Source organism: Myotis yumanensis, unplaced genomic scaffold, assembly GCF_028538775.1.
Source record: "Myotis yumanensis isolate MYYU_CA2020_CCGP unplaced genomic scaffold, mMyoYum1.0.hap1 SCAF_3, whole genome shotgun sequence".
Classification (NCBI taxonomy): domain Eukaryota; kingdom Metazoa; phylum Chordata; class Mammalia; order Chiroptera; family Vespertilionidae; genus Myotis; species Myotis yumanensis.
In genome coordinates this window covers 142516693-142528939 of record NW_027223754.1, presented here as the reverse complement: position 1 = coordinate 142528939, position 12247 = coordinate 142516693, and positions in this window count along the sequence as shown.

Genomic DNA, 12247 nt, shown 5'->3' with positions numbered 1-12247 from the left:
ACGACATTTCATTAAAATTTTATAATCTGTACTTTTAGTACTTTCCTGTCTTCAACTGCTAATGGTTTCATACATGCATGACTTACTCTACTACATTATATATGTTTATAGATTTCCGCTCTTTACATTGTCTTTATGACCTCTCAGCTATGATAGAGTTCTATGCTTTGAAGTGCATTAGACTCATTTTTAAAATGCAAACGGTCCCACCCTGGGTTTATGGTTCAGTTGATTGGTCTGCACCAATTTCTGCAATTTCAAATCTGTATTTTTAAAAAGCACCTTATATGTTTTGAAACATTTATAAGAAGCTATATTGAAGTGAATGATTATAAAACTATGACAAGAAATTAACTGAACTTTGCACCTACAGAATATATTAAAGGAGGAGTGAGACAGGAAGAGAACTAATATGTATTGACGACAAGCTATAGACTCCATATTTACATATATTATTTATTATCCATTACAAGCAGTATAACAAGCAAGTATTGAGAACTCATGTTCTTCATATTAAACAAGGGATTGTGAGAGTGATTAAGGAAAAAAATAATTATTAGTAATTGCAGTAGTCAAAACTTTTTTAAGTATGTAAGTGCAAAATAAAACACCAAGAGGTTTGGATTGAACTCATTTGATGTGCAACTTGTGATTTTACCAGCATTTTACTGATGTGGAGACTAGAATTCTAAAATAACTTGCCCAATATCACCAAGCTAGTAAGGGACAGCTGGTAACATTCACACCCTCAGGTGTTTAATTCCAATGCTTGCATCCCAGTCAGAGAGTAAATGGGAGAGCCATGATTTGAATATACATAGAACCATGATTTGAACAGAAAGATCATAGACATGGCAAAAAAAAATATACCATACTTGAAGCATACCAACTATTTAGTGAATGAAAAACCAATTAACAAAATATCTCAGAGCTATATTTCCTCCTTCTGTTGAATAAATAGCATATGATAAAAACATTAATCAAAATCAGGAAGGCCCGGGAGGGTTGGGGGGCAGGTGGGAGGGGGGTAAGAGATCAACCAAAGGACTTGTATGCATGCATATAAGCATAACCAATGGATATAAGACACTGGGGAGTAGGGGAGGCCAGGGGATTGTCAAGGGCGGGGGGAAAAAAAAGGACACATATGTAATACCCTTTGTAATACTTTAAGCAATAAAAAAAAGAGAAAAAAAATAGGTAAGTAAAGCAGATTTTTTTTAAAAGACCATGCTTGGATTTCTTTAATATAGAAGAATAAAATGGAAACCATGAGTCACAAATATTTTTCTGCAAAAGGCTGAAAATAATCAGGTTGGTTTCCCCAGGAAATAAAAGTAAGAGCACAGGAATGAGAAAGTTGAAAGAGACTTGTAATAAAAGTAAAGCAGATATAAGCACACCAGTTTAGCTTCATTATTTAGAAAGACATCTAGACAAGTAGAAAAGCAGGCTTCTGAAAAGCTACTATATGCAGGTTTCAAACAGAATCAAGGGAAGTAAAAATAATGTCAGAGCAAAGAAGCAGTTCTAAAGAGGAACCAGACAAAGGCAAACATTATTGAAATACTTTTCCTTTAACCAGACCATAGAAACCTGCATTTCAATTTATTTTTAAAAAATAAATAAAACTATGGGGCCCTGGCCAGTGTGACTCAGTTGGTTTGAGTGTGACCCTGTATACCGAAAGGTTGCAGGTTGATCCCTGGTTGGGGCGATGTTTCTCTCTCACATTGATGTTTCTCGCTCTCTCTTCCTTACCTTCTGTCTAAAGTCAATAAGCATATCCTCCCGTGAGAGGAGAGAGAGAGAGAGAGAAGGAAATAAAGAAAGAAAACTATAAAATAGCTTAGAGTAGTCTATCATGCAATTTGGGGGACAGAAATGAAAAAAAATTATAACTCCAGTATGAATTAGCATGGCAAAACAACCTCTCAAAGAAAATGTTAAACCGCACTCTGAAACACACAGTTGTTTCCAAGAGATATAAAACACTTTTAGAATTTCTGTCAGGAAATAAAAAACAAAACCTCAATTCAATTCCATATTTAGATTCATAATCTTAAAAAGTCCAGTATTCTTTGAATGTCCTGGAGTCTTTCTATTGCCATAATTAAATTTGTACATTTAGTTAAACAGATTTAAGAGCATCTTTTTTATATTTTATTCCATTACTGTGATGGGTGACACAATTTATTAATGTAATATAAAAACAATACTCACAATACACACTCTTCCCTATTCCTAAAGACAATACCTTCTGCTTTTACTACTAATCATTTCATTTATTTTGTTCCCTTTTTTGGCAATAACCACAAAAAAAGTATTGGGCTATAGAACCAAGTTAGAAAACATAATCAAAGACTATAACTAAAAGAAATAAATTGTTCCAAAGGAAGACTACCTAGAACTAAGTTTATAAACCAGTGTGTTTCTCCAGTATGGAAGCCCAAGGGCAACCAGGGGAGTCGGACACTTTACATTGAAGCTCGGGCTTTAAAAGCAATAGATCTTGGTGGACACTACAAAGATCTCTATGATATTGCAAACCTAACCTTATGTCCAGTCCCTGTAGTCTTATTTCTATTCACTAATGTACTGAACTAGTTCCTAACTTGGGACCATTTCATTTACTACCTTTTCCCTCAATTGCTATTCTCATGGATTTTTTCCTGGATTGCCCTATATATCATTCAAATTTCTGCTCAGATTCGTTGTTGCATAATGATTGTCTTGACATAGTTAACCTTGCACCAGTCACCCAAAGTCCTAGAAGGCATTTCACTTTTCTTAAGGAGAAGAATTGTGCAGTGCAGAGGGCAAAAGGACTCTCTTTTGTATACGGTGAGGTACTGCAAATAGTTATGACTTTATTTTTTTATCCATCTTTGAATCGTTGTGGCTTTATGAAAAGCAAAGTTTACACAATCTAATGATATACCTCTTTTTTTCTTGTCTTTCACCCATAACTTTGGGAAAGGTGTAAGTATAAATTTAAGAAAATAAGCGAGGCCCTAACTGGTTTGGCTCAGTGGATAGAGCGTGGGCCTGTGGACTGAAGGGTCCCAGGTTTGATTCCAGTCAAGGGCATGTACCTTGGTTGCAGGCACATCCCCAGTAGGGGGTGTGCAGGAGGCAGCTGATTGGTGTTTCTCTCTCTTCGATGTTTCTAACTCTCTATCCCTCTCCCTCCTCTCTGTAAAAAAATCAATAAAAATATATTAAAACAACAACAAAAAAATCCACTTTAAAAAAAAAAAGGAAAGAAAAGAAGTGAGAATCCAGGCTAAAAAAAAGTGTGGACCACAGACAGAATCTTCAGCCCTAACACTCTACAACTTTGCTCCCATCAACTGTATCAATTACCATCTTCCTTATGTTTTACTCCCAAACCCTGAGCAACACAAACACTATATGGAGAACCGAGAAAATGTTCAGTATAAAACAAATGCTTATGCATTTTTATGCTTTCAGAAATATCTTTTAAACTGTCATTATTTCTCATCTGAACAAGATAACACCAAAATGAAGTTACAAGTTTAGGAATTTATGTTAGCTGTAGGGAAAAAGTTCTGACTTCAGTGGTTATAAGAGAATGAAATGTGTCGTGTTGTCACAGCAGATGCAAAGGAAATTATTAGAAAGCAATGCCTGGATCAGCTTGGATGAACTCTCCCTCTAGGCAAGAGAAGAAACTAGAAATTTAATTGTAGTCTTGCTCAGTCTTAGAAATGTGCATTCCAAATCACAAGGGAGCATCATTAAACATCAAGTTTCATCACTTCCACCAAGACTTAGAAGCAAGTTAATTTCCCATGCATTTTTTTTTCTTAGTAAGGAAAATGTTTTCACAGATTCTAACCCATGGGAATCATACTAGAATCTATTACACAGTGAAACAAAGCAATACAGAAATATCTTTGTACCATTGCTGAACTTAAAACACACACACACACACACACACACACACAACACAAGCAAAAATGATAACTTGCACAGCCTATTAAAAAAGAGTACCCAGAAGCCCCATTCTCAGGCTGGCAAACTAAAAGCCCTGAATCTCTTCATATAAAGACAAAACTACTTTGTTCGAGCAAAAATACTTGCAATAAAAATGGAATGAAAACATATGGCCATGAAGCATACCTGTAAATACAATTTTCTAAATGCTGCTAGAGCATACCCAGTACACATATGCCACTGGGCAGAGAGGAGACCCCATAGGGTTGGACATTTTTCTTCCAGGAAAAAAGTAGAAACTCTCACTTAACATATGAAAACCTTAAGATTTTGTTTTCTAATATCTAGGATAGCTGGAAAATGTTCTGGTTGTTCACATTTTCAAAATATGCAGGAGTGATTCCTTTAGATTTCAAATATTTACTTTTTAATATTTAAGGAAAGACATTGAGAATTTGTCCACCTTTTCTGCCTTAGTAAATGGTGTGAGAGGCATAATTTACCCTTTTTATTAAGATAAGAGGGAAATGCTTTATTATTGTTTGATTGCTTTGCATTCATTTCATTGCTGGTGAACTTAACTCACTCATTAACTATACAAATATTTCATTACATTTAAATGCATACACATTAACATTATATATACACACATGCAGGTATGTGTGAGTATATTGCTGACTCAATTGAAAATAAGCTGTAGAAGACCTGAAACTTCATTTCTAAATATTTTAGCATGTATCTCCTATGAATAAAAACATTCTCCTATATACTTATAATACCTAAGAAAATTAACAATGATTCCATAATGTCTAATAAATATTCCATGTTGATTTTTCTCAATCCAGTACCTAATTAATATTCACATATTTGCATGTGCTCATTATTTCTCTTTTATCTCTCTTCATCTTGAACATGTTGCTCTTCCTTTGTTTCTCATGTTTTGTTTTGTTTTTTCAAAAAGTCCAGACCATTTGTCTTGCAGAATGTCCCATGTTCTGGAATTGTCTAATTTTCTCTCATTGTTAGATTCAATTAAATATTTTTGGAAAGAATATCACATAGATGATATAGTGTACTTTTTTACCAAATCCCATCTGAAGACATGCATAGGCAGTTCTACTACTATGGGTGATGCTAAGTTGGTTATTTGGTAATTAAGCGACCACGAAATCTCTTCATGTAAAGGTACATTTTGACTATTGTAATTAGTATGTAATCTGTGAAATGATTCTTTAAAATCACATGAAAATTCTTTCCCCCAGCATTTCCTCTCTTCGTCTGAATTATTGCATTAGTTGGGTTTTCCCACACAGAACTTCTGCAATACTCTTCCCTCTGCCTCTAAACCTCTTACTTGCTTGATTGACACTCTCTTGAACTCCACAGCTATACACTAGCTAACTCAATTCATCCTTCACGTCTCAGATTCACCATTACTTCATTATGGAAACCTTCCCTGACACTCGCCTCCACTCAAACACAAACATTGGGCAAATTGACCTGTTATATCCTTAGTTCTTCTTTCATAGCACTTATCACCTTTATAATTGATTAGTTGTCTGGATAATTACTTGTTTAATATTTGTCTTTCTCATCATACTGTAACCTCTATTAGGATGAGAAGCATGTATATCTTATTCATCTCTATACTCCAAGCATCCAGGCCAGAGAAATTTAGTTTGTGGTTATAGGCAAGGTCTTGTAAAGAAAGATGAAGAACTATGAGCTATGAGCTGATCATGGTTCAGCTAGGTTGTATAGCAACTTTAAATTAAATGACTATATCAGAGAGATAGAGAGTAAAGAGAGTCTAGAGACAGTATATATTTATTATGTGTACAGTGCTAAATCACGTGATAAAGCAGTGATTCATTATCTTTAGTGTGAACCAGAATTGCCTTTGCACTTACCAAAAAGCTAAAGTCAGGGCCCATGCCCAGCTATTCAGGTTAATGAGATTCTCTGTGCTCTCTCTGTAGGACAACTTTCCAAGAATTTTGTGGTTTTCTGCAGGGTCTCTGACTATAATATCACAAGGACACTCTCCCATTGATCTTTTTCTCTCAGGCATATTGTTACAAACTACATTAGTAAGAGTCTGTTTTAGTGACTTTTCTATTTTAGGCTACTATCTAAATGACATGCAGGATAGAATTACAGATCAAAGAAAACATTTTATGGTGGGGAAAAGAACAAAAAAATTACTCCCACAACAGATTTTTTAAATGAACATTTTAGTTTAGAACAGTTTTAGGTATACAGAAAAATTGAGAAGGTAGTAAAGAGAGTTTTTATATATCCACAGCCTTAATAGCATACATTGCTATGGTACATTTGTCACAACTAATGAACCAATCATTATTGTTAACTAAAGTCCATATTTTATTCATATTTTCTTAGTTTTTAGCCTAATGTCATTTTTGCCTGTTGCAGGATCTCCAGGATACCACATTATATTTAATTGTCATGTACACTTAGGTTTCTCTTGACTGTGACATTTTATTAGGCTTTTCTGGTTTTTGGGTGACCTTGACAGTTTCAAGAGTGCTGATCACAGATTTTGTAAAATGTCCCTCGATTTGAGTTCTGATTTTTTTCTTAATGAGTAGGCTGAGGTTATAGGTTTGGGGAGAGGCCACAGGGGTAAAGTCCCCTTCTCATATGATCAACATGTCTAATTGCTCTTGATTACACTTGGCTGAGGTAGTATTTGTCAGGTTTTTTCACTGTAAAGTTACTCTTTTTCTTCCATTTCCACACTGTACTCTTTGGAAGTCACGATGTCACTATGTGTAGCTCACTTTTAAGAAGTGGGGAATTATGTCCCAACTCTTTGAAGACAGAGTATCTACAAAAGCTACTAGGAATTCTCCTGCTTGAAAGATTGGCTTATTCTCCCTGATTTTATTCAATCATTTAGGTATATCTGTATGGACTTATGCATATTTATTTCATAGTTTGGTGATGATCACAGTTTGTTTGTTTTTATTTTGTTGCTCAACTTGTTCTGGCTTTGGCCATTAGGAGCTACCTCATCATTGTGGGGATTCTTTTGTTTGTTTGTTTTCTTTTTGTTTGTTTTTTTGTTTTTTAATATATCTTTATTGATTTCAGAGAGAAAAGGAAAGGAAAGAGATAGAAACATCAATTTAAAAATATTTAAATACTAAATTATACATTTATAATTTAAAAAACTACCAAGTTATATATTTATAATATCATGGATACGTCTTAACTACATTAAAAATAAAACATATCCATGCCGTTGCAGATGGTAAGAGTACCTTCTTTCTTACAGCAGCATAGTACTCTTACCATTTGCAACGGCATGGATGGAGCTGGAGAGCATTATGCTAAGTGAAATAAGCCAGTCAATGAAGGAAAAATACCACATGATCTCACTCATTCATGGATAATAGAGACCATTATAAACTTTTGAACAATAATAGATACAGAGGCAGAGCTGCCTCACACAGATTGTCAAACTGCAGCGGGAAGGCCGGGGAGGGTTGGGGGGCAGGAGGGAGTGGGTTAAGAGATCAACTGAAGGGCTTGTATGCATGCATATGAGCATAACCAATGGACATAAGACACTGGGGGGTAGGGGAAGCTGGGGTATTGTCAAGGGCGGGGGGAAAAAAAAAAAGGACACATATGTAATACCCTTTGTAATGCTTTAAGCAATAAAAAAAAAAAAAAAGAAGATCCTGGTCAAGAAGATCCTGGCTGATCACCCATTGTGGAAGCTGTGGGGAGAAATTCTGATATTGGGTGGGAAGCTGGGTGATCCTGTGATCCATATTGTAATGATCTTGGTTTGGGAGTTTTTCCCTTGAGGTTTCTGCCTTTTAGGTCGGACGAGTGACTTGAAAAAATAAATAAATAAATAAATAATAAAAAAAAATAATAAAAAAAAAATAAAACATATCAAATAATATAGGAGGCAATCAAAGCTATAACAGAAGTATAAGTTTTATAAAATAATTTCATTATTTTAAAATACATAACAAAATAAGTTTAAAATATATTTATTTTCATTTCTAAATCACTATAAATTAAACTTTAGGAAAAAATAAAAAGTAAACACAAAAATTATACATAAATTGACTAACTTATTTATCAAAGGAAAAATTATAAAATAAATTACTTTTAGGAGCTAATTCTTGGCAGCAAGAACAGTGCAATACAAAAGTGATGATAAATTTTGAAAAAATAAATAAACATAAATGAAATAATAAAATAGGTAACATACTGAGGGATTATAAATTATAAGAAACATACTGTACACCGTTTATGTTAAAAATGTGAAAAGAAAAAGGATGTTGTTTTAATTGTCAATATTTCTGAAGAATAAAAAAATTTGAAAATCAAATAACCAAAGATGATAATAAAAATCCTAAAAACCCAAAAACGTGGGAAACAAAAATAAACTATGAAAGATTACTGACAGCTATAAAGAAGAGCTAGAAAAGAAAGATGGGTCATAAACAAAAGGGGAACAATTAAATAAATCTGTTTTTAAATGTCACCTCAGGCCCTAACCGGTTTGGCTCAGTGGATAGAGTGTCAGCCTGCGGACTGAAGGGTCCCAGATTTGATTCCGGTCAAGGGCATGTACCTTGGTTGCGGGCACATCCCCAGTAGGGGATGTGCAGGAGGCAGCTGGTCGATGCTTCTCTCTCATCGATGTTTCTAGCTCTCTATCCCTCTCCTTTTCTCTCTGTAAAAAATCAATAAAATATATATTTTAAAAAGTATACCTATTTAAAATAAAAATAAATAAATAAATAGATAGATAAATAAATGTCACCTCAGTCAATGACAACAGGAATTAACAAGTAACTAATTCTATGTCTCTGGATCTACTTTTGTCCATCAGTTTATTTTCCACAACCTTATACCTATTTCTTCTTTATTTCTCCTTATTACAAAACTTGCTCTGCAGGGGAAATTCTTTAATATTTGGATAATTGCAATAGCTGTCACCACCACCCTATTATCCAACTCAACGTATCAATTAAGATTCCTAAGTCAGTGCTACTTTTCTATTTAAGAATGTACAGTATTTCTGTGAACTTTAGATAAAGTCCCACCAATAAATCTATCACTCAAAATCTTCTTAATATGTATGATTCCCATGGTTCTGTTTTTAAGTTCTTGTGTTTCTTCATTTTAGTTCTTACTCAACATTTTTTTTAAACAAAGTCACATCATCTTCAAGTGTCCACAGCAAATCCCCACCTATTCTCAGTTGTGATGTTTTCTAACACAATTTTGTTGTCTTTATTTATTCATTTCTTTATCTGTTAATGTTAGAGAGAGGAAGCGCGGCGGGGAGGGGGGGACTTCCACCTGTCGCACTACCCACTCATGCATTCATTGGTTGGTTCTTGCATGGGCCCTGACTAGGGATTGCACTGCAACTTGTTGTATCAGGATGATGCTCTAACCAACTGAACTTATCTTTTTTTAAATCAGTAAATCATTTGATGCTTAAATGATTGACTAAGTTCAGATTTTGTTTAATAGATGTCAACTGATGCCTTATTGTACCTAGATGAGAACAGTATCTCTTAAAAGTAAAAATTAAGCATTTCATCCCAAGGTTAGCATTCCTTTGTCATTATCCCTTCAGGCTAGAAAACCACTAACACCCGCAGATGTTACTTTCTTGCTAGACTTACACTCAGTAATTCCAGGTTAAGCCCCATCCTGATATCCTCAAAAGCACAATGTGGAAATTTTAATTCCTGCCTTTACCCAATACATTTAGCAAGTCTCCTTTTCTGAGACCACCATCTGCCTTTTTAGAAAAATTCCCTTTTGTCAATTGCTCCAAACTCCCAATCTCTTTCAACTGGCTTGCTTTTAGTTCCTTCTGGAAACGACTGCAGCTTTTTCAGGTTAGACTGAAAATACAATTCTTTAAATGTCAGAGTTTCTTTTATAAGTTTTCTTTATTTCACCATTCATATCCCTACCTGGTTTAATTATTGTCATGTGGTCATTGATAAATTATTAAATTAGTTTATCTGAAGATACTGTGCCTGCTTTTTCACAGAGAGGAAAAACAGGAACTAAAATTCAATATCCAATAACATTTGAAGAAGAAAGCTTTTCTTCACAAAGCTGTATAGATGAGAGTGCTTCATAATTTCAAAATAACAGAATTATCTTGGCAATGGAAGAAAAGAGCTTCAAGTGTTCTGAAATATGTTTTTAATCGAATGCATTTTTAGGGATCTCTTATGAGGAAGAAATAGCCTTTAAGGGAAGGAAACCAGTGTTGCTGTAATTGTTGATATAAGTAAATAGTTCCAAGAACCAGGATTCAAGACACTGTAAGTGGAAGACCCAAAGAGCTGATATTGGGGGGCTTAAAAGTTAAGTTTGCTGAGGAACTCAGTGTTGTTCATCAGTTTGCACAACTTAACTGTCTTAAAGAGGTTGTAGAGACAAGCATCATAGAAACCTTCAAATAAATAAATAAATAAATAAATAAATAAATAAATAAAATAAAATGTAAAATCCTGTTTCCCAGTTTTTATTGGTTGTCTCTGACCTGGCAGGAAAGAGTCATTGAGCTAAAGTAAGTTATCTTGTCACCATCAGAATTAATTATAAGACACACTACACTGAGGGTTACATGAAGGAACTTAAAGTAATGACTCATCACTGTCTCTCACACCATGAAAAAGCCCTGAAATTGTCAGAACTCTTGATACTTGCAGAAAATCTCCTCACACAGTCTTACCAGCTCCCTGAGACACAGTATTTTTAGCACACAAAAAATGACTTGTGCAAAACTTAGAATGGAAAATATTTGAGGACAATCACCAGTGCCAACCCATGGTCCTTGGCACCCACCTAACACCAACAGGAATCCCCAATTTGGGGAGCAGTGAAGAAGGAGACTGTTCTGAACAAAAGAGCTCAATTGTGATACAGCACAGCTGTGAGGTTGCCCTGGGGCCCAGGGGCCCTGGGGCCAGGCCCCTTCCCCTAGACAGCTCTGCTCCTCAATGGTTTGCTTTGCTCTGCTCCATGCTGCACTGGCCTGCTCACTGTGCTTTGGTCGCTTTGCTCTGTGACAGTGTGCTCTGGCCTGTGCTGGTCTGCTGGTCTGCTTTGGTCTATTCTGCTCTTTTACCACAAAACATCTAGACTGTTTCAACTCAGTCAGGGAGATGCAGGCTTCAATCTTCAGTGCAAAGGGAAAGTAGCTCTCAGAGCCAGAGGGGAGCTGATTATATGAACAGTGGTCCCTGCCCTTGGTCTGTGATTGGTCTGTTCTCATGCAAATAAGGACTCCAAATCCTCGAAGTTTGATTGGTCCAAAAGGCACTGTCCTGATTGGTCAAAATAGAGCCACTCTGGTTGGATGGAGCTGGGCAGCTCCAATTAGATGGGAAAAGTCTCAGTCGTATTGGATGAAATAGGATTCCAGGAATTCCTTTGTAAGGGCTGGCTCAGATGGCAGAGACAGTGCAGGCAGGCAGTTGAGTGCAGACTTCTCCCTAAAGTGCAGTTTGCCTAAGAGGCCCAAGTAGGTTCTGGTTTTGTTGTTGTTGGTTTTTTTGTTTTGTTTTGTTTAATTTGACCCCAGTTAGCCACCAGGAGCCCTTCTTAGTAGGTGTTTTCTTTCTCAGGGTTCATATCTGTGAACAAGCCTCATTCCAGTTTTTCTTAATCACTGAAAAAAATTCAATATCCTGGACTCTTTTCTTTTTTAGGGTCCCTGCACCATTACTGTTTTCAGACTTCTCTTCCTGACCTTTCTCTCTATTGAACAACCCAACTACCCCAACTCCTCTTCTCTATTGCCAGGCAACACCCTTTTCTGTGGATAATGAACTGCCCTATATCCCAACCTTTCCTTCAAAATCTCTTCACCTCCCCTTGCCTGTTAGATAACTGTAAAGTATTTCTACATGGAGAACAGTGGAAAGACAGTCTCCCAAAGGAACCAGAGAATTAGCCCAAAGTAGCATTTCATAACTATAAATTTTCTTAGGAATTTGTTGTTCTTTATCATTAACATGTACATAAATTTTTTACCGTACTTCAAAATATATCTGAGTTTGTATTAATCTCAGCTGAATAAAATTGTTTAGTATGTGTGGAAATGGGTGCTACAGGAAGAGACACCTTGATTCATTATGGCTTTCAATACTCCCACAAGCCTCTCTATTGGAAGCTATTCTTTCCTCCACATCCACACGTAAGTGAGTTTATTGAGAGAGAGTGGAAATGACATTCCACAGCTCCAGTTCTTCTTCCAGATCTT